The following is a 20,329-nucleotide window of genomic DNA, read 5'->3' as shown; positions in this document are numbered from 1 at the left end:
TTATTGAAGGGCATTATCAACAGGGTGGAAAGGCAGCCCACACAGTGAGAGAGCATATTTGCAAATCACATGTTTGATAAGGGGTCAAAATCCAGGATAAAAAAACAAAAACAAAAACCTACAACTTAACAACATTAAAGCAAACAACCTAACTGAAAAATGGGCAAAGAACTTGAACTGATATTTCTTTAAAGAAAATATACTGATGGCCGATATGCACAGGAAAAGATGTTCAACATCAATAATCACTAGAAAATACAAATCAAAACCACGACGAGATACTCTGGCACATCCATTAGGATGGCTATTATCAAAACGCAAAACAAACAAAAGCAGAAAATAACAAGTGTTGCGCAGGATGTGAAGAAACTGGACCCTGTGCGTTGTTGCCGGAAATGCAAAATGCTGCAGCTCCCACGAAAAATAGTGTGGCCATGCCTCAAAACACTAAACAAAGAATCACCGTAGGATGCGGCAATCCCACCCCTGGGTGTGTGTTGTAAAAGAACCGAAAGCAGTGACTGCACCACCAGATGCGTACACCAATGACCAGAACAGCATACTCGCAACGCCCTGAAAACGGACACAACACAGATGTCTGTGAATGAATGACCAGATAAGCAAAGTGTGGCATATCCATACAGTACAATATTATTCAGCCTAAAAGGGAAGGACATGCTGACGCATGCTACAACATGGATCGAACTTTAAGACATGCTAAGTGAAAAAAGGCGGACCCCAAAGGGCGGATATTGTATGGTAGTACACATGTGTGTTCAGCGAGGTATCTAGAGTAGTACAATGTGTAGAGGCAGAGGGACGGCTGTCAGGAGCTGGGGGCGAAGGGACAGGAAGAGTTGCTGTTAAATGAGGACAGAGGTTCAGTTCTGGGAGATGAAAAAGTTTGGAGGTGGACAGTGGTCATGGCTGCACAACACCATGAACGTAGTTGATGCCACAGAACGATACTTTTAAAAATGGTTATCACAGTAAATTTTATGTTATGTGTATTTCACCACAATAAAAAATAAGTATCTAGAAGTAAGCCATGTCCCGAGGCGTAACAGATGTCTGCCCAAGAGGTAGGGACTTCTGTTTGCTGCTTTCTGAAACAAGCATTCACGTGTTCCAGGGATCACCCGTGGACTTGAAATCTAGTCACTAGAACTTGAGGGTGGAAGGAGGCAAATGCCAGCACATGCAGTAACAGTGTGATCCTGTGCCCACCCAGTCCCATCACTGCCACCTCTGTGGGACAGCTGGCCAGAATGCCCCCTCTCAGCTCCCCTGGAGAGCTGTGGAACCGAAGACAATTGCTGAGAACTTGACACAGACACCAAGACACAGCAATTTAACTGTCTCTCGACTTGAAGCAAGCAGAAACGGAAGGGCGGCAGGCGTTCTGAAGCCACTGTGCATGTGCAATGCCAGCTCTGCACTGCTGCCTGAATTCAAACTGTTGACTTGATTGTTTAACTTGGAAGGAACGAACTTAGGGATCTGGACTTGTGTGTGCTTCTTACTTTCTCAGAGAAAGTTCTAAGGAGTTTGAGGATTTAGAGGACCGGGTCTTCCTCCATTTCAATTTTAAATTCTTCAAGTTAGATTTTCTGGGTCACGAGGTAGCTTTGCTTTGGGGTTTTATTCTCCCTCCACCCCTCTAATTGCCAATGAAGTTAAGATTACACAAAACAATGCTGTTTTCAGTCTAGAATGCACATCTCAATCCCTTCTGGCAGGTACTCCCACAGACCAGTTGTTATTTAAATACCTATAGGGAGAAAAAAAGATTAAAAGATCAAGTCATGCTGCACTTCCCAACAAAGCAGGCCACAGCTGTACCCGGGCATGCGAGCAACTGCTCGGGAGGAGACAGCGAGACTTCTGTTGTCCTGCAGGGTCTGCTGGGGTCACGGCATGTGGCGTGGATTAGAGCGAGCCCTGGCTCGCTGTTCCCGGTGAGGCGGGACTGGGGCTCGCGCGCCGCACTCCGGGGCTGCGCCTCCGCCGCCACCTGCCACGCTTGTCAAGGTCTCTTGAGAAACAGAAGGAATGGCAGACTTCACAACCTCTTCAAAGACAACAATTTCTTTTCTATTTTAAAGTATTTTATAAGTTTAAAAAAAGAGAGGAAGAGAGAGAGAACAATTTATGTTTACACAGGTTCCCAAAGATCTGTCACAAGGGGTGGAAGAAAATGTATCTATCGTGGATAGAAAAAAAGGTTTGGATTTGGTCTGAAGACAGCTAGATGTTGAGACTCGGTAAATTTACGATTTAAGAGGAGAGACTTCTGCCCTGGCAGGGTAGCCCAGTTGGTTAGAGCACCATCTCGAAAGGCCAAGATTGTGAATTCGAACCCGGGTCAGGGCAAATCCAAGAAGCAACCAATGAATGAATAAATGGGTGGAACAAGATATCAATGTCTCTCTCTTTCTCTCTGTCTTCTTCTCTCAAATCAATAAAACACAATTTTCAAAAAGAGTTCCACAGGTGGGTGCTAGGCTGGGCCCTACCTAACCAGGAGCCAACACAGAGGAAGAGGCCCAGGAAAACAGCCGCCCCCAGACTCTCATACTCCGCTTCTCCCTGGAACAGCAGGGAGCAGCGAGAGCGGGCTGTGTATGTCACGCAGCTGTGCTTCTCAGACCTGCGCCCCGGGCTTCCTTAGGTAAGTGCATGGAGTCGGAAAGGGCCTTCATGTTCTCTTCATCTTGTAAACAAGAAAACATACACGAAAAAGTTCTGGGGGGGTGGTTTAGGTGCCTAAGATTGAACGGTGGCAGAAGCAGATCTCAAGACAAGATCTGCTGGCTCCAGAAGCAGCGACCTTTCTACCATCCTGGGCCGCCCAGCGGAGCGCTGGGGAGAGACGTGTACTCCCTCGCTCTAGAAGCATTTGCTGGTGTCACTCGAGGACGTGCAAAATAATAATGTTTGATTATTACTAATGATGGATTAACGATGCTGACCTTGAGATGTGCATCACTGTGAGTGCTTTTCAATGACACCAGGATTAGAAAACAAAAAATTACCACAAATAGGTACGATTCTACAAATGGGCGGCTAGCTACACTCCTGAACAATGCTGGAACTTCAAACTTGGGTGATTCCCCCACCCCCTCACCTCAGCATAAAATACATTTAAGGTAGAACATGAACGGAGTCCATGAAGTGAAACTCTCTAAAAACCCACCTCTCCTTAAGGAAGTTTGCTTCCTCCAGACTTCTGTCCACGACTCCCCATTGGGCCTTCAACAACAATCCTGAGGCCTGACACCCGACCGCCTGCAAGCAGCTTCTCTTTCGAAGCTGCTTGGCTGCCAAGAGCCTTGGGGCCAGAAAGAATGGGAGGGCGGCACAATGGCCAGAGCCAGGCAGAGGCCCCTCATCTCCTGTCGTCTCAGGGAGGACACCGGCGAGGGAACCACACTGTGCCTCCCAGCACACACTGAAGGGGCTCTGCCCGGCCTGGGCTCTCACTGGTGATGCACCAACTCCTGGGCACAGACTGGGAAGCGGCTTTTGTCCCTGGAACCCAGTGACCAAACTCGGCGGGCTTCCACAGCCCTTCCTTTACCCGCTGTTCTGAAAATCCTGCCCGTCAGGCCTTGGTTGCCATTCCTCTCAGCAGTGGAGCCTGACGCATTCATTCACCATCAAAGGAAATACACAGCGCACGCCACAGAAACGCTGCGGTCTCCCTTACATGCCAGCAAGCGAATCTATATGCCATTGGAAGCCTAATTACATGGCCTGATTGTCACAAATAGCACAAGAAATGAAAAACCTTCTTCCAAAGTCTCTGGCTAGACAGGCATTTCCTTAGAGCAAGATTGAAGAAATCCTTCGTAGATAGAGGCAGTTAGGTGTCTGCCACACCTGAACTCTGGAAACATTCAGAAAGACCAGAGTTTTGTCTTTTAGGGAGAGAGCTATATATACCTAAGCACATGAAATTCTATAGCAAGCTAAGAGATCACTTTTAGAAGATCTCTGGATTTCTTAACAGTACAGTATCTTCAACCACGGACAGCTACGCTGCGAGGTGACAACTGGACCTGGGGGGCTAGCTCACAGGACCCACAAAAATCAAACTCCCCAGCCCTGGTGGGATGCAGAGGCCCCCCCAGCACCCCCAGTGGCTTCACAAACACGACTACAAAGCATCATTTACAAACCGCCTTGAAAGAAAGGCAAGGATTTTTTTTTCTTCCGCAGCCCTAGTTGGTCAGAGCTCTACATTATAAGCTTTTTGTTGTTGTTGTTTTTGAACTTCGGAAGAAAAGTGCCTTTGCTGCAGGCTGGCCTTCACCGAAATAAAAGTAGGCCATCTGGCCAGCTGAGCGGAGTGGCCTCTGGACCTGAGTCTCTGGCTGGGCCCGGGCACAGGCGTCACCGTCTAGAAGGAGGATGTCCCGTCCTTGGAACGAGGAAACACCTCATCTATCCCGGCCGAGGTCACGTGCTCCCTCGTGGGTGCGACCTCCATTACACCCCATTCCCTCGCACCACTTTGATGCCACAGCATCCCAAGAAGAAACAGCTCGAAGGTCATGTTCAAAACTTGAAAGTTGAACATATAAATGGCCCAGGCCCGTTCCTACCTCATGTGCTCTGACAACAGTTCTCACTCACCACTGACTGTCGCACCGCCCACTGGCACCTCCCCTGCAGGGAAGAGTAGTCTTGGGAAGGTTGTCCTCAAGCACTAAAGGCTGCCTGTGGCCTCACTGCTGTATGTATGGTGGGAGACAAGGTCAAGGATTATCCATGTAAGTGAGGATTAGGGCTGTGGGTCAGATTCACCTTTACGTATCATTCTTATGTCCCCCAAATCAGTCAGATCCACAGATATTTAAGTTTCTGTTCTATTTATGCAGCAAAGCTACCATTTAGAATGGAAGGGCAGATAAAGTACTTCCCAGGTAAGGTCAAGTTAAAGGAGTTCATCATCACCAAGCCCTCATTACATGAAATGTTAAAGAGACTTATCTAAGAAAAAGAAGTTAAAGAAACATGAACAGTGAAAGGACAACAAAATCATAACTATCAACAAATGAACCTAAAAAAATAGAAACAAAAACTAAGCAAACAACTAGAACAGGAACCGAACCAGAGAAATGGACATCACATGGAGGGTTTTCAGTGTGGAGGGGGGGAGGGGAAGAATGTGGGAGAAGGTACAGGGAATAAGAAACATAATTGGTAGGCATAAAATAGTTGGGGAGAGGTTAAGAATAGTATAGGAAACAGATAATTCAAAGAATTTATATGTACAAGCTATGAACATGAACTAAGGGGAATGCTGGAGGGTTGGGGGTGCAGGATGAAGGGGGAATAAAGGGAAAAAATTGGGAAAACTATAATAGTATAGTCAATAAAATATACTTAAAAATAAATAAAAAGAGAGGGGGAAAAAGTCTACACATCTTGGTCTGCTCAGGCTGCTGTAACAAAATGCCACAGACGATTTATTTCTCACAGGTCTGGAGGCTGGAGAGTCCAAGACCCAGGTGCTGGACAAGGTTCAGTTTCTGGCGAGAGCCCTCTTGCTGGCTTGCAGCTGACCTCCTTCTCTCTGCGTCCTTACATGATGGAGGAAGAGCTCCGATGTCTCTCCCTCTTCCAATAAGGCATCAGCCTCGTTGGATTAGGATCCCACCCTTATGACTCCGCTGAACCTTCACCACCTCTTCACAGGCCCTATCTCCAAATACAGACAATTTGGGGGATAGGGCTTCAACACAGGAATGGGGAATAGGGTGGGGTGGGGGTCAGACACAATGGAGTCCATACACCATGCTTGACCATTTGGGGATAGAAAGGTAAATAAGACAGATCCTGTGTGCTCAACGACCTTACATTCTAGAATCAATTTATTCTACAAGTAGAAAGGTCCCTGAGGTTGATGGAGTCTCCTCCCACAAGTTCCAGGGATTCCTTCTAGACACACTCCAGGAATGTACCTCCTGATGAGGTGGTTGGTTATTTCACCCTAATCACAGAAAGGGACAGAGAGTTCGGGTGGCCTGTGGCACTTGTGATGAGGTAACGTAGAGAGATTACATTCCAACTGTGGTTGTGTCTCCAGAAGAAGACCAGAGATGCGCAGGTCGGGGACATCAACCACATTCTTCATCACCAGACTCCTAATACCGACAAGTGCTGTTTAGATAGAAGGTTTCTTATTTTACATATTTATTTACTTAGTTATTTTTAGAAAGAGGGGAAGGGAGGGAGAGAGGGAGAGAAACATCAGTGTGTGGTTGCCTCTTACACACCCCCTACTGGGGAACCTGGCCCACAACCCAGGCATATGCTCTGACTGGGAACTGAACCAGCAATCCTTTGGTTGGCAGACCGGCACTCAATCCACTGAGCCAAAGCAGCCAAGGCAGATAAAAGTTTTAAAAGATTCTTGACTCAGAATACAGAAGCAGCATTATCTAGAAACTTTGCCCAGCCAATATCAAGACTATAGTTGGATAGAGAAACTTTGCTGTTTCCCTGAATCATGAACACAGAGTTTGTATGCCAATTAATTCACCAAGTTCAATATACAACAAAGTATGACATATTAAAGACAGCATAGACCCAAGACGCAACACACCAGAACTTGGCAATAGGCTCACTGAATTGAAAACAGAGGGCCTAAGGCAAATCTTTGAGTAGAAATTAATCAATCAGATAGAAATCAATCAGATACAAGTAAATAAAACTTACTGAGCATTTACCATGTCAGATGGTGTTCTAAGTCCTTTTCATTTACTATCACAATTAAACCTCATAGCCACTCTATTAGAGAGCTACCATTAACACCGCCACATACCTGATACAGAAACTGAAGTCTAGAGTAACTGGCGTAAGGTCATACATCGAGTAAACATGGAGAAAACCAAGATTCAAATGCAGGGAGTCTGGTTCTAGAACTCACATTCTAAATCACTACACTACAGCACCCCTCTGCCTTAACTTCATTTGTCCACTGGCAAAGCAGTCAATGCTTAGAATGGATACCACAAGGCAAATCCGAGAGGTCAGGGACCTTGTATATCTTAGGTATTGCCCTACCTATCCCCTAGCATAGAAAATCACATGGAACATAATAGATGTTCAATAAATATTTATTGAATAAACCAATAACAGGTTGTGTTCGATTTAGTGAAGTTACTGCGATAGTCTCCTTATTGTCATTCCCATTTTCAACTTCCATCATCAAAGATAATCCTTTGCATTATCCTGCCTGGTGAATTTAAGCAGCTTTCAGAAGTTTCCCAACTTGGCTTCAGCCTACCCTTCCAACCTTGTTTCTCGGTATTCCATTATGCAGACATTCCGCCCTGACCGTCTCTGCCTGCTCCTGCCTCGCCCACCCTCACCCCGACCCCATGCATTCCTACCAAGTGGAGTGCTGTCTCCGTCTTCTCTAGCTACATGGAGCTCACTTACCTTTCAAAGTCTCATCTCCTCTACGAAGCCTTCTCACCAAATCCACAATGATCTCACCCTGTTATAGGACGAATTCACCTGAGATAAATCACCGGCTTCCTCCTCCTTTCCTGTCTCCACAAAGAGACTGGCAACCCGCTGAGGGCAGGAGCCCTGCCCTCTCCCTTTTGGCATTCTCTCTAACACGGAGTAAACACCTGGCTCCTGGCAGACACTTTATGAACACAGATTGAATGACTGAGGCAGAATGCAGCTCATCTAAATGTAAAACACCTGCCTATGTTTCAAAAATAAAGGTAAAAAATTATAATTGAAGTAAAATCCACATAATGTAAAATTCATCATTTTAACCACATTGTGCAACCATTACCACTGCCTAGTTCACTATCTAGTTCCAGAAACATCTCCGTCGCCCCCAAAGGAAACCCTATGCCCACGGCGTAGTCACTCCCATGGCCCCTCCCCTCAGGCCCTCCAAACTACTACTTTCTGTCGCTACAGATTTGCATATAGCGGATATATTACATAAATGCAATCACACAGTATGTAGCCTGTCGTGTCTGGCTTCTTTTATTCAGCATTGAGTCTTCAAGGTCCGTCCATGTCCTAGCACCGGTCATCTGCGTTCCTTCGTACGGATCCCATTCCTAGGACATCCCCTCGTGCGGACGCACGGCATTTTGTGTGGCCAGTCTCCAGGCCTCAGTTGGTAGAGATCTGGGTCGTTTCCACCTTTGATTATCATGAGTAATGCTGCTCAGAACCTGTGTGCACAAGTTTTAGTTTGAACGCTTTTCATTCTGCTGACACCTTACTAAGGAAGAACAAACTCATTGCCTGGAAGCTTCATCCTTATTCTACAGTTGAGATAAATAATTTGTTAAAATAAAAAAACTACTGTCATTACAACGTAGTCATTCCCATGAGTTAATTTAACTATTAACTGTATTATTTGGAAACTATGATAAACTATTATTTTTAAGCTCCTTAGAGCTTCTATTGGGTTGGCCAAAGTTTAAGGGTTTTTTTCCATAAAATGAAAGACACATTATTTTATTTTTACTGATAACTTTATTGATTTGGATATTTTGAGTATGTTGGCTATCTCCCACATGGTGTAATGTGGATTGTTCTCAATTAATGTATGAATTTGATTGCTGTCAACTTTAACTTATCTACCCAACCATGGAGCATCATGCAGCAAGAAATCTCCAGCACAAAACTTTGCAAACCAATTTTGACATGTTTGATCAGTCACAGCACCTTCTCTATACACTGCCCTTCTCTATACAGATCTTTTCTTGCATTTGAGTTGTTTTTACTTTTCTTGAAATAACAAAGCATAATATGCCAAAAATGTTGCATATTTTCTTTCATCTTCAATATTAAAAAGGCTACACAAAAATTCACCAATTCTGGTAAGTTTTTTTTAATGCACATTAATATAACCGCTGTCACAATACAATGTAATGAAAGTGTTTCGAAGACAACTAAGTTACAGACAGCTAAGCACTATTAGAGCCATCTTATGGAAAAACACAAATGGACTTTTAGGCCAACCCAACATTCTGTATCAGAGACTACCCTTTCGACTCCTGTATTTAATTCTGGGATCTTACTTAAGCACTGGGATGAGTCTTTCATAAAAAGCATAAACAGGTCTTATTCTTAGATGTGTTCATCTTCTTCACTATTTTCACATTTTATGGTGTTATAATAATAAATGATATTTACTGAGTCCTTCATATGTGCTTACCACTCTGCTAAATGTAACCCTCTCTGAAGTATATACTGTTATCATTTCACAGGTAACAAAAAGAGGCCTCCAGGGCTTAGGTAGCCTGCTGAAGGCCATGAAGCTTTAAGCCGTGGAAAAGGAGCACTAGTCTAGGTTGTTGCATTTCATACAGTCCATGGCTTGCACCACCAAAATCTCGTCTCAACTCACCACTTTAATTACCGTTTCATGTAAATCAACAGTTAGCATTAAGACCAAAGGAAGTATACAGAATGGGTACTCGGACCTAGAACAGATGCGTTATCATAATTTCAAAGCCAGATTCTCCTTCGGAAAAAAAACTGCTCCTCTTTTCTTCATTTGAGTCTACTTGCTCCGTATTATAACAGCAAGCCAGGATGTTCTATAAGCACAATGACCTACACTGCTGATGACAGATGTCCCCTAGATAGGAAAGGGACCACAGCCGCTCTCACGCCAGAAGCACCGCTCTGCTGACAGGGCTGCCCCCAACCTTGCGGGCACAGTCCCGGAAGCACTTTGCGGTGCCCCGGCAGTGATGGCTGCAGTAGGCGAGAGAGATGAGCCAGAGGCCTCACACCTCACATCACCTTGTCCCAGTCAGAAAAATGAGAGAGAGAAAATAAGAGCCTTCCAACATTAGACTTCAGGAGATATCATCTGAAAATTCAGAGAATAAAAGTTCAGAGACATGTCCATGCTTCACAGGTCCAGAGAGCCTTTCTCTGATTTTTGTGGACAGATGACAATGAATAGATGGAGGCTACAGTGTAGAAATGAGAGCTGGTAGTTGGAAACTTGGAAGAGTGCTCATGTTTTAGGTATAAAGACCGGGTCTCTGCTAACACTGTTGGCCTCTTAGGCACTGAATTTTCTGTCCCCCAAAAAGTAAAACAATCCGCTATGACAGTGCTGGCCATGCTTTCTGACACAACACTCTTTCCACTACGGACGTTTGGACACATTCGTGGATACCTAAAGCTCTAGGCCCTCCCAGCCCCTCTAAGCCCCAAATTACCTGACAGTTGGGTTTCCCAGAATTTATCATTTTCCATCATTGCTAGAGCTTTAATTCTACATTCAACACGATGCTTTAAAAATTCTTGACCTTTTACTGAAGTGTGAAATACATGCCAAGAAAGAACAGAAATCAAAATGTAATGGCTACAGGTTCACAAAATGCACACGCCCCCACAACCAGCGCCCAGGTTAAACAGAACAATGTCAGTGCCCAGGAGCGCTCCTGGGGCAGGGCTCTCACCCCCACACAACACTTAGTCCCAGCAAGCAGCCTCTGCCTAAAACGTGTTAGTACTAAATGTGCTACTTGGGAAGAAAAGACAACATATCACTTCTCTATCTTTTCAAGTAGAGCAGAGCCCTCGTCCCTTACAACACAGGGGGAAGAACCTCTCTAAATCACAGGAACGAGCCCAGTGAATAGGCCTAATGACAGTGAATGGAAAATTAACTAATCAGAAGCATGTTTAACACAATCCAATTGCCACCTGCAAAGAACGATCTCCTTTTCGCCTTCTCCACTTCAAAAGCATCTATATCATCAGTAAAACCAAATATCCACTCAGTAAAGTATAAACAAACAGCAAGGAAAGGGGGGAGTGGAAAACATAATGAAGAAAATAAAGCCACTTGCCTCTCTGCAATCCACTTGCTTCTCCTTCTTTAATGGATTTGCAATGAAAGTCTATAATCAAGGTGCAGTGATAGACTTAATTACACGAAGCTCTAAGTGACCTCAAGCAAATCACGTGATGCCTTCTCCTGGGTCCAAACTCTGTTAAGGCTTATAATACTCCCAGTCAGAAAACCTCTCATCTGAGACAAAAGGATTCCTGCGGCAATGAGCACCAGCTGCCTGCGCACGGTGAACGGGCTCTCGACAACCCATTACATCCAGAAAAGGCTTTCTCCACTCTGCACCACTCAAGGCTGCATTCTGTGCCTAACTTTTCTTTTCATTTTTTTAAAGCCACTTACAAATATCCACAGGAACTAGGGACTAAGTTTCCCTTTGAAAGAAACTCAGAGGCAAAGGCTGAATGAATGACATTTTTTTTTTCATAAAGGGGATAATCAGGCTAAAAGAACAATTCTGGGCAAAAAAAGTCTGCGACCTTTGCTGAGGCTATGACTTGGAATGTATGAATTTTCTTCTGACACAAAGAATGTAGCTAATTGTTAAGCTGTGGATTAGGTCTTGACAGGAAGTGTGCAACCCTTTCCCTCCAGGGCTAGAGTCCAGTTTGGAGTTGGGGGTGAGAAGTGGTGTCCGTGACATCTGGGCTGTCCCCCAGCCTCTCAATGGTCCAGCTAGGTCAGTAACTTTCTAATGGATCTAATTGTATTTCGATCAAAAAATTGTCAGCTTCCAAACTGATATCTGAATCTAGATTCCAAATGAAATGATTAGTACATCGTATATATGGTGACTACCCAACAACAAGGAATCATTCTCTGAGGTTACAGTCCTCAGTTTAGTTGGGTTTCCAGAGCAGATACTTGTCTTTGATGGACCTGTTGAAAAGAGGCTCAGAAATATGCCCTTGCCTATTGTGGACAGAGGAAGACCTTTTTTAATTTAAAAACAATAATAAAACTCTACCATAAGGTAAGTCAGCAGCCCTCACAGGAAACAATGTCTTCCTTGGCCAAAGATCAGTAGGGAGTTCTCATAGACTTCTGTTCCCCTAACGCCATACAGCAATGCTCCCAAACCAGCAGATTAATGATGCTTCCACAAAATTCCTTTTTTCCCTCCCCAACTCTACCTCTGACCCATTGCTGCAAGTAGTTTAACTCTGCGAGGCCTTGACCTCCTTTCTTTGTCTCTCTGATTCAAGTGTGTCTGTTTCCTCGAGGCTACTGAGCTCAGTTGGACGGCTGGCCTGGCCGGGGCAGAAGGGAGCACCAGCCAACCCCAGAACAATGGGCCCCTTTCTCGGACTGTCACATGAACAGCATTGCATTATAGCCATTGTCCCTCCAAGCAGAGACGGAAAGGCACGGGTTCTCACAGACCAGCTATTCTCTGTGACCTACTCTGGCCAAGTCACTAAAATATTAAAAAAGGGAAAAAAGAAAAGTCGTGCCTTCTGGGTAGAGCAGATGAGCCCTAACAAGGTTTGTGGTGCACCCACGGACCACCCGCATCAGGATGCCTCGTCAAAAATACACACCTTTGGACTCCACTGCACTCCTTCCGAATCCAAATCATTAGATGGGAACCGGTATGTGCCGGTGATTCTCAGGCCCCTGAAGTTTGAAAACAGGCTAAACGGAGGTCTCAAACATTTCTGTCCTCACTAATGGACTGCTTTTGCACATCTATCTGTCCAAGGGAGGTACAGGAGATAGGGGAGTTCTGAAAAGGCAAGTACTTTATACCACGGTAATCGAATCTCACTGTGGGGGGAAAACACCTGGGGAGAAGGTAGGTGAGAAAGATGAGGGCACCAAGGAGTGTGGGGAGTGAGACAGGCAATGAACTAATAATGTAACTACAACAACAACAGTGGGCTCTGGTCAGCGATGAGCAGAAAGAAGGAGGTGCAGGGAGTGGAGGTGGCTGAAGCAACCTGGCAGAGGCTGGAGCCTTCAGAAAAGGATGGATGGTGAGAATTTCCTTCAGAAATGGAAGTCCCCGTGGTGGGATGGACAGATGGCTCTTAAAAAAACAAGCATCTTTAATATTCAGTTTTAAGAGGTGAACTTCCTCCACAGTCCCAATCCCTTTAGTCAGCCAATGCAGAGCCAAGTGTTCGGTGGTATTTTATGAAGTAAAGGACAGGTGAGGGGATATCCATGGTGGGGTGGACCACTTCATGCTAAAAGAGACCGTAGAGTGATGTGGCAAGATCATCTTTAAATTAAACGTCTTAAGGGAAAATACAAATTCAGAGCTAGCTGATGCTAGCGGAAACATGAACCCTGTCTCCACTCCCACACCCAGGAGCCCCGAGGTGGCTGAAAGAAATAAGTTTTCTCATTTCACATCTTTGCAGGGGAAGAGAGCTGAGGTTTTCACTTGAACCTCCATAGGGTGCCCCAAACCACACCTGGCGTGTGAATAACACAGTAGCAGTGAAAGATGAGGGGCTCGAATGCCCACAGAGCTGTGGGAACAGGCAGAGTCCAGTCCTACGGCCCCACGCGTGGCTGTCATAAAGTAATTCTCAAATGTTAACGCGCCCCCCGCGGTACAGTTTCCTCGCTACTGCTTGAAGGTTTCTTGTGAATTCCTGCAGCCACATGTTTGATCAGCTCACCCCCCTGTTCAAAACAGCCCCCTCTACTCAATCCTCTCTCCTTCAAGACCCCACACTACCAGGAAAGCCCCGAGTACACGGGGTCCTCTCTCCAGAATGAGCCCTCTCGGACCCGCTGGCAGAACCGCCCACTTGGTCCTTACTCCCAACCTCACAGTCAGGTGTATTTTAACGTTTGGGGATTTTTTAGGCAAGTATCGTGGTAATTCCACATAGTATTTATCCCTACGCCCTGTACACCTAATAAATAACTAACGGAGTGAAAGTAAAACTGAAACCAATTACTTTTTGAAAGAACACAAAGGAACGTGTCTCGAAAATAAAGTGCCCTTCTGAAGATATCAATGAAAGTGAATATTTAAAGTTTTTTTCATTTTGATTGTAGAAATAATCTCTTGGGTCCAAAACAAAGATTTCATATTTCTGTTTTGTTCCCTGAGGAACAAGTTTAATTTGCTTTTTGATTTTCAATTTGCCATCAAAAAAATTTTTCTTTAAGATGAATATGATTCTTTACCAGAAGGCATTTAAAAGACCCCGTGTGGGAATGGCCCCCTGTGGTGAGGCTTCAGAACTCACCAACTCAGTGCGGCAAACCGAGGTCAGCCAGGATGTTAATGACAAGGCACTCAGTCCCTCTCTAAGATGAGGTCTCCTTGCTCCCAAAGATAAGATGTGTTTAACAGATGCTAATATCCTGCACATGTACCTATCAAGATGAGGCTTTCCATGCTGAAATACTGTTTTCTTTGTCTTAGGAAGGAGGAAGGGTATAATTTATTGCCCTCCAAGGAGGAAATTGAGGTGGTTGAAATGCTTTACATAGTTTCTTTATCTAGGAGTATAAATCACTGGGAATGAAACAATGGAGGAAATCACTAGATATGAACATTGTTAATAACAGGATATATTATCACATTCACACTTTCCAGACTGGCTAATGGTGCATTATCAAATAACATCCACGTGACAACTTTCAATTGTAGAAATAAAGTTGTATAAAATAAAATTACACTGGTTTGTATCTTATTTTTATTTTCATCTTCATACTATGAGAATTCCTCTATTAATTAATTAATCCTCTGTGATAACTAAAAAGAGAATGATCACAGTGAAAAAATAATATTAAATTGGAAAGAAAAGAGACACATGAGAAATATAAAATCTTGGGAAATTCAGGTTGAATGAATGAATGAATGAATGAATGAAAGCATTAGGAGACTAAGAAACTTACAAAAAGTGTAGCCAGATACAAGTTTAAATTAAGATTTAAAAAGTTCATTTTGAAAACAGAATTGTAAATGAAGACAAATCAACAGACCAAATGAACCTTGGTTAATTCTTAAAACTAAGCTAATTTTTAGAATGAAATGCTGGATACATATTCTTGAGAAAGTGGGATCACAGGCAGTTAATTGCTTTGTTTGGAATCCAAACAGTCTGGTCATTTGTACTTCATACATTAATGCTGTTACCTTCCTGCCCTATTATGTCATTGGAACTCTCATGCACCAGCCAATGAATTAACTTTCTGATGTCGTTTATTTTATGGTAGGGCTGCCCATGAGCTAAATATTCCATTTTTATAGCATCACCATCTCTGTCATTACCCTGTGGTTTTTTGTTCATTGTTCCAATGCTATTATAGATTATTACCATTATTACCAAAAATGAGTGGGAAGATTTTAAAATTAAAAAATAGTAATTACAAGTGTTGTCTCATAACCTTAATATAAGTTAGACAAAGATAAAAGTTATTAGTCATGCCAAAAAAATCTCTACTCAGAATCAGACATTTATCAAATTTGAACAGGCCTACTGTTGTGCAAATGGAAATAACCAAAATTATAGAAAGTTTAAAGACAGGAAAATTAAGGAGAGGAGTAAACACCGAATGCTTTGTCTAAATGGCAAGATATAACAAAAAACTTCATGATATGTCTGGCCTCTAGGGAGAGCATTCCTTATAACATGCAGGCTTTTGCACAATCAACCCTTGGACAAAATTTTGGAAGTGCATTCTGTTCGAAAGTAGGAAAAACAGTATGAAGCGAGTCGCCATGTTTTCAATCAAATACAAAAACGCATGGTTTTTATACACTGAAAAGCACAGGGGGAAAGCTGCTTATTTTTGTTGACACTGGCATTTCCATTTCTGCGCCCTGACACTGTCATTCACAGCCAAAACCACCTGGTCGCACAACACACTCCGGTCTTGTGTCCGAGTGCTGCTCTAGTGTTGGACATGCGATGTTAATTCGGTGGCCTCTGGTGTTTCATAAGTCTTCTTCACATATTCTATCTTGTCCTCTCTGTCCCTTTTCCGCTCCACGCTATTCATTTTGTAGACTATGTCTAGCCAAATTGCAAATTCTTGACTGCCTTCTCCACAACCCGTAGCCCGTTCACAGTGACTGTCGCAAACACTCAGCGTGCCGAGGCTGCCTTAACTGGCATTTGTTCATTCCTCCTCTCCTTACTTTTTTTAGACAGTTACCTTGTAACTGCTATGTGCCAGCCATGTGGATAAAGGCTTCAAATAAGAAATGATCATCTCACCAATCAGTTGGAGGAATCCCCAGGCAACAAACACAGTTGTTGCAACATGATGGGGGGCATTAAAACCACCTGCAACGTAGAATAGGAATTATGTGAGGTATCACTAAGTTTATGTGAGAGGACTAGGAGGTGTCTCAGAAGAAAGGTCTTGAAGGATAAATGGGCCATAAGGTTGATTAGACTGAAAAGAGGGGCAAAGACATTTCTGGCAGAAGGAAGAGCATAGACAGGTAGGTCAGGGGGTTTTTGTGAAAGCAGACAATGTTTTCTCCAAGGAATGGCAACGAGATCAAGATCAGTGGGGCCTAGACACTTCGGGAACAGGGAAGCAGAGAATCAACCAGAGAAGACACTCAAACCTGGCATGTGCATCACGTCAGAGCGGTTAGGCGTGTGCTAAAGGTGTTTCTCCAGCTGGGATTCGAGGTCACCTCCGCTAGACTCACCTAGGATCAAGTGCAGGGGATCTGCTAGGTGCAGATTTCTGGCCCTTGCACCCAGATACAGCCCTGGAATCTGCATTTTCAATAAGCACCTGGGTGACTCAATGCTCACCATCTGGGGAGCTGCCGTAGGTTTTTAAACAAGGAAATGATGTGATCAGGTTTGGGTTTTAGAAATATGCCTTTAGACCAAGGAGACAATCATGAGGACGGTGTACCCACTGCTGCTAAATGAGCCTGTGACTCGGGTTTGTATTAGAATCATCTTGGGGGACTTTTGTGAAACTGAAGATTTCACACTTCACCCAAGACTTACTGCATTTGAATCAAAGCAGAGGGAGGCTAGGATTTTGTATCAGGTTGAACAATATGAAATTCCCATTTTACATAGGTCGAAATGGTCAAATTTTGGAAATTTCTCACAATTCAATCTAACATTTTTAACAAACCCCCTCCTTGCTTCTGATATACATCGAAGTCTGAGACTGGCTGATGACATCCAAGCTGAGCTGAATGCTTTTCCTGTTTATTAATTATTACTGTCACTACTCACTTTGATTAACATGCAACAATGGAAATGACGTATTTATGCCCCCCAAACAAGTTTTTTTTTAATGAGGCTTAAAAATAACCACCAATGAAGTAAGGCTGCTGATTTAAAGATTTTAGAGCCAGAAGGAACACTAAGCTATCCGGCTTTTTCCTCAACCCCCCCACACAAATTTTCTTGATGAAGTTGACAGGAGAAGTACTCTGCCATAAGTTATACTGAATGTTTTTTCAACTCCTTGATGACACATGCTTTTCACGTTAACGGGTAATGAAATAAAAGTAGCTAAAAAGTATTTGGGATTTAATTTATAGGTGCTAGTATTTCTCAAAGTCCTAAAATATCTGAAATAGGGTGTATGTGAGGGATGGGTAGAATAAATATTCGTGCGTATCCATCTTTAAAATAAAGCCAATGAACCTAAATGACATAGAACCTAGAATAGTGCTTGAAATATACCAGGTGCTTAATAAATATTATGGAATAAATAATTGGCCTCTTAAAAAATAGGTTAAAGGAGATACATCAATGCAAGGAAGTTCTAAGGCAGTGCAGTTTACACACTGCAAACTAAGTGCAGATTTTCCACTGCGGGCCTCACCCAACAGCCCTTTGGTCCCCAACCATGACCCCTCCTCTGCAAACGCCAGCCCTGCCACATGCACTTTCTTTCCTCTGACGGAGCCTCAACAGAAAGCAATGCAAAGGCCACATCTCAGCTAAGTCTGACAGCACAGGCTGCCCTGGGTGGGGGTAAAGCCCACATGAGTGCGGCATTCAAAGGCCATCCAGACAGAAATAATAGCTAACAATCACTGGTAGCCAAGAAAGGCTATGTTATCCTAAAACAGCAATAGCTACCAATATCAGCTTAGTAATAGTTAATACTTACTTGCTTTTTACAAGTATCTGCCAAGATTGTTAGCACACCACATGTATTAAAGCATTTAATCCTTTAAACAACCCTCTGATGTAAGCCCTGTTATTATCCTGATTTTTATAGATGAGAATAGAGAGGTTAAGTAACACTCAAACTCACACACCTGGGAAGTGCAGAGTTGAGAGATGACTCCAGGCTACCGAGTCCCGGACCTTACCATCTCCTCAACTCCCTGACCTCAGGGAAGCAAGGCCAACAGGACCCTGCCAGCTGACCTCCTGCAGCCACCACGTCAAAGGCATTTCTGGTGGCTGTGACCTGGTTCCGGTCTTTTCATCCACAGGGAATGAAGCTGCCTCAGTTGCGAAGACTCTACACAAAGTGAGGCCCAGGGTATAAAGGCGAAAGGCGAGGAGACCCGTGAAGGAAAGTCATTCTCCTCTGCCTTGCTGACAGCGTGGATAGTACTCCCTAAGAACTTCTGGACTGATCAAACCTCTAACTTCAACTTTCCACTAAAGAATTTGGGTCCTCATGTGAGGTTATTTTCTAAAGAAGCATCAAAGATATCATTACACTTCACTTGCTCAGTGGGATCATTCTTACTCCCAGAAAGAAAAAGAAAAGGGCAAACTATTTCCCTAGACCAGGGGTAAAAGTCTTAGATCAAAGGAATTTTAAAAACCAACATGAGGTAGATCTTTGTACCGCAACTGTGGCTTGAAAAACCGCCTCCCACCCCACCATTCCTGCAGGAGCCAGGCATGCAGGGAAGGAGAAGACCCCTCTGGTTTGTCACCCAGCCTCTGACCCTGACGCCCCTACAGGACGCTGAGAACGCAAGAACAGGGACTATCCCGAGTCTATCTGCACCATCGCGATATCAAATACTGGAGATAGAAAAGTTTAGAAAACAAGTCAAGGTCCCAGAGAAGTGAAGCTGATCTCAAAGGAAGGCGCTTCTGAAACGGTTCACATTCTCAGTCCGATCATCCCACACCTCTCTATACCGATTAGGACACCTGTCATCGTGGAACGGACAGGGCAATACAAGGGCAGACATTCTGCAAAATAAAATGCGTAATGGGATGTCTCCCCATGAAAAATACTGTAAGAAGTTCCTACAAGCCCCAAGGAACAAGACCAAATGCAAACAATAACAATAAACCCTCGAGACATAAACAACCCAGACTGGGCCGGCCTCGCCCCACCTCACGCCGCACTTGGGTATCCTGGCGAAGAAAAATGTGCCCCCCGCCCCCTGCCCGTAAGAAACCATCCAGCGTCCGGCCAAGGCCCAGTGGCTGCCAGAATTAAGTTAACTCAAATCTTACCCAGATCCCGAGATCCTGAGATTCGCAGCGCAACCCTTTTCCCCTGGTTTTCACTGAACGCCAGCCGAGAAATAGAATCTGTCCCAAACAGAGAACTTGGCCTCCAAGCAGAGTCCCAGAAGAAAGCGATACTTGGCAGTCAGTTCAGATCAAAGGTGGAAGCGCCGGCAGGGAGGCCGGTCTCAGTGCGTTTCCTGACCCGCAGTTTTGCGCACCAGAGAAAGTACTCGCTGCAAACTTGAGTAAGGTTTTTCCCGTCTGGCCGGAGATGCTGGAGGAGGAAGGGAGTAACCCGAGCCGGGCCCGGGCCGGGGTGCGAGCAGTTGCCGCTGCTGCAGCTGCTGCCTCCGGGGCAGTGACCGCTGGAGGGGGCGTCGCTTGGCGCCGCGCACAGTCCCTTCTGCAGCCCACCGGATCTGCGGCCCCGACTCCTGCGCCCCCAACGCAGTCGACCTGGTCTAAGCTGTTCCCACCGTCCGAGAGTGACCCGCCAATAGTCCGGTCACGAAGTTGGCAAACCTTGGGGGTCACCGCATTGGATGGCAGAGAGAGGGCCGGTCTGCGTCGGGACCCACGAGCGCCCCCAGGTCAAAGTCCGGGAGCTGCTCTGGACCCTCTAGGAGGATTTGGGGGAGTGAGGACAGCGGGAGTGGACGGGACGACCCCAGCAGTGCCAGTAAAGGAGTGCAAATGTGGGGCGAAGGGATGGTACCAGAGTGTGCGAAGCAGCAGCGAAGTGGTCTGGAAGAGGAGGCGAGGAGTTGGGGGGATGGGTAGAACTGAGGGAGCCGCTTTAGAGAGGAGGGGCGGAGGGAGAGCTCCCCAGACCCTCCGGACCGCCTTGCGAGGCCCCTCGCGGAGATTACTTGGGGAATGGCTCCCTCTGCCGACTCGCCAAGGAGGTCCCGGGAGACCCAATCATAGAAAGTTAAAACCACGAAGTCTTTCTCCATCTTTGGGTTGGACAAGAGGTGAATTCTGGAGTCTACTTCTCTGACTGTCCCCCTTCCTCTTCCTTACTAAAGAATTTCCCTAACTCTGGACGACCCAAACAGATACAAACTTC

The 20,329-nt window shown here is 44.9% G+C and overlaps 1 protein-coding gene across 2 annotated transcripts in view; it reads right to left on the bottom strand.

Annotated features, from left to right (window-relative positions):
• MEGF10 (multiple EGF like domains 10) overlaps nt 1-19,959 on the bottom strand; it is a 179,231-nt gene extending 159,272 nt beyond the window's left edge. For both annotated transcript variants that reach the window (XM_053665335.1, XM_037138214.2), the window contains exon 1: nt 19,264-19,959. The gene's annotated coding sequence lies outside the window, so the exon portion shown is untranslated. The remainder of the gene's footprint in view (nt 1-19,263) is intronic.
• Nucleotides 19,960-20,329: the final 370 nt, after the last annotated feature.

Source organism: Artibeus jamaicensis, unplaced genomic scaffold, assembly GCF_021234435.1.
Source record: "Artibeus jamaicensis isolate MK-2021 breed Jamaican fruit bat unplaced genomic scaffold, CSHL_Jam_final contig_402, whole genome shotgun sequence".
In the NCBI taxonomy this organism is placed as follows: domain Eukaryota; kingdom Metazoa; phylum Chordata; class Mammalia; order Chiroptera; family Phyllostomidae; genus Artibeus; species Artibeus jamaicensis.
This window is presented reverse-complemented; position numbering and strand designations above follow the sequence as displayed.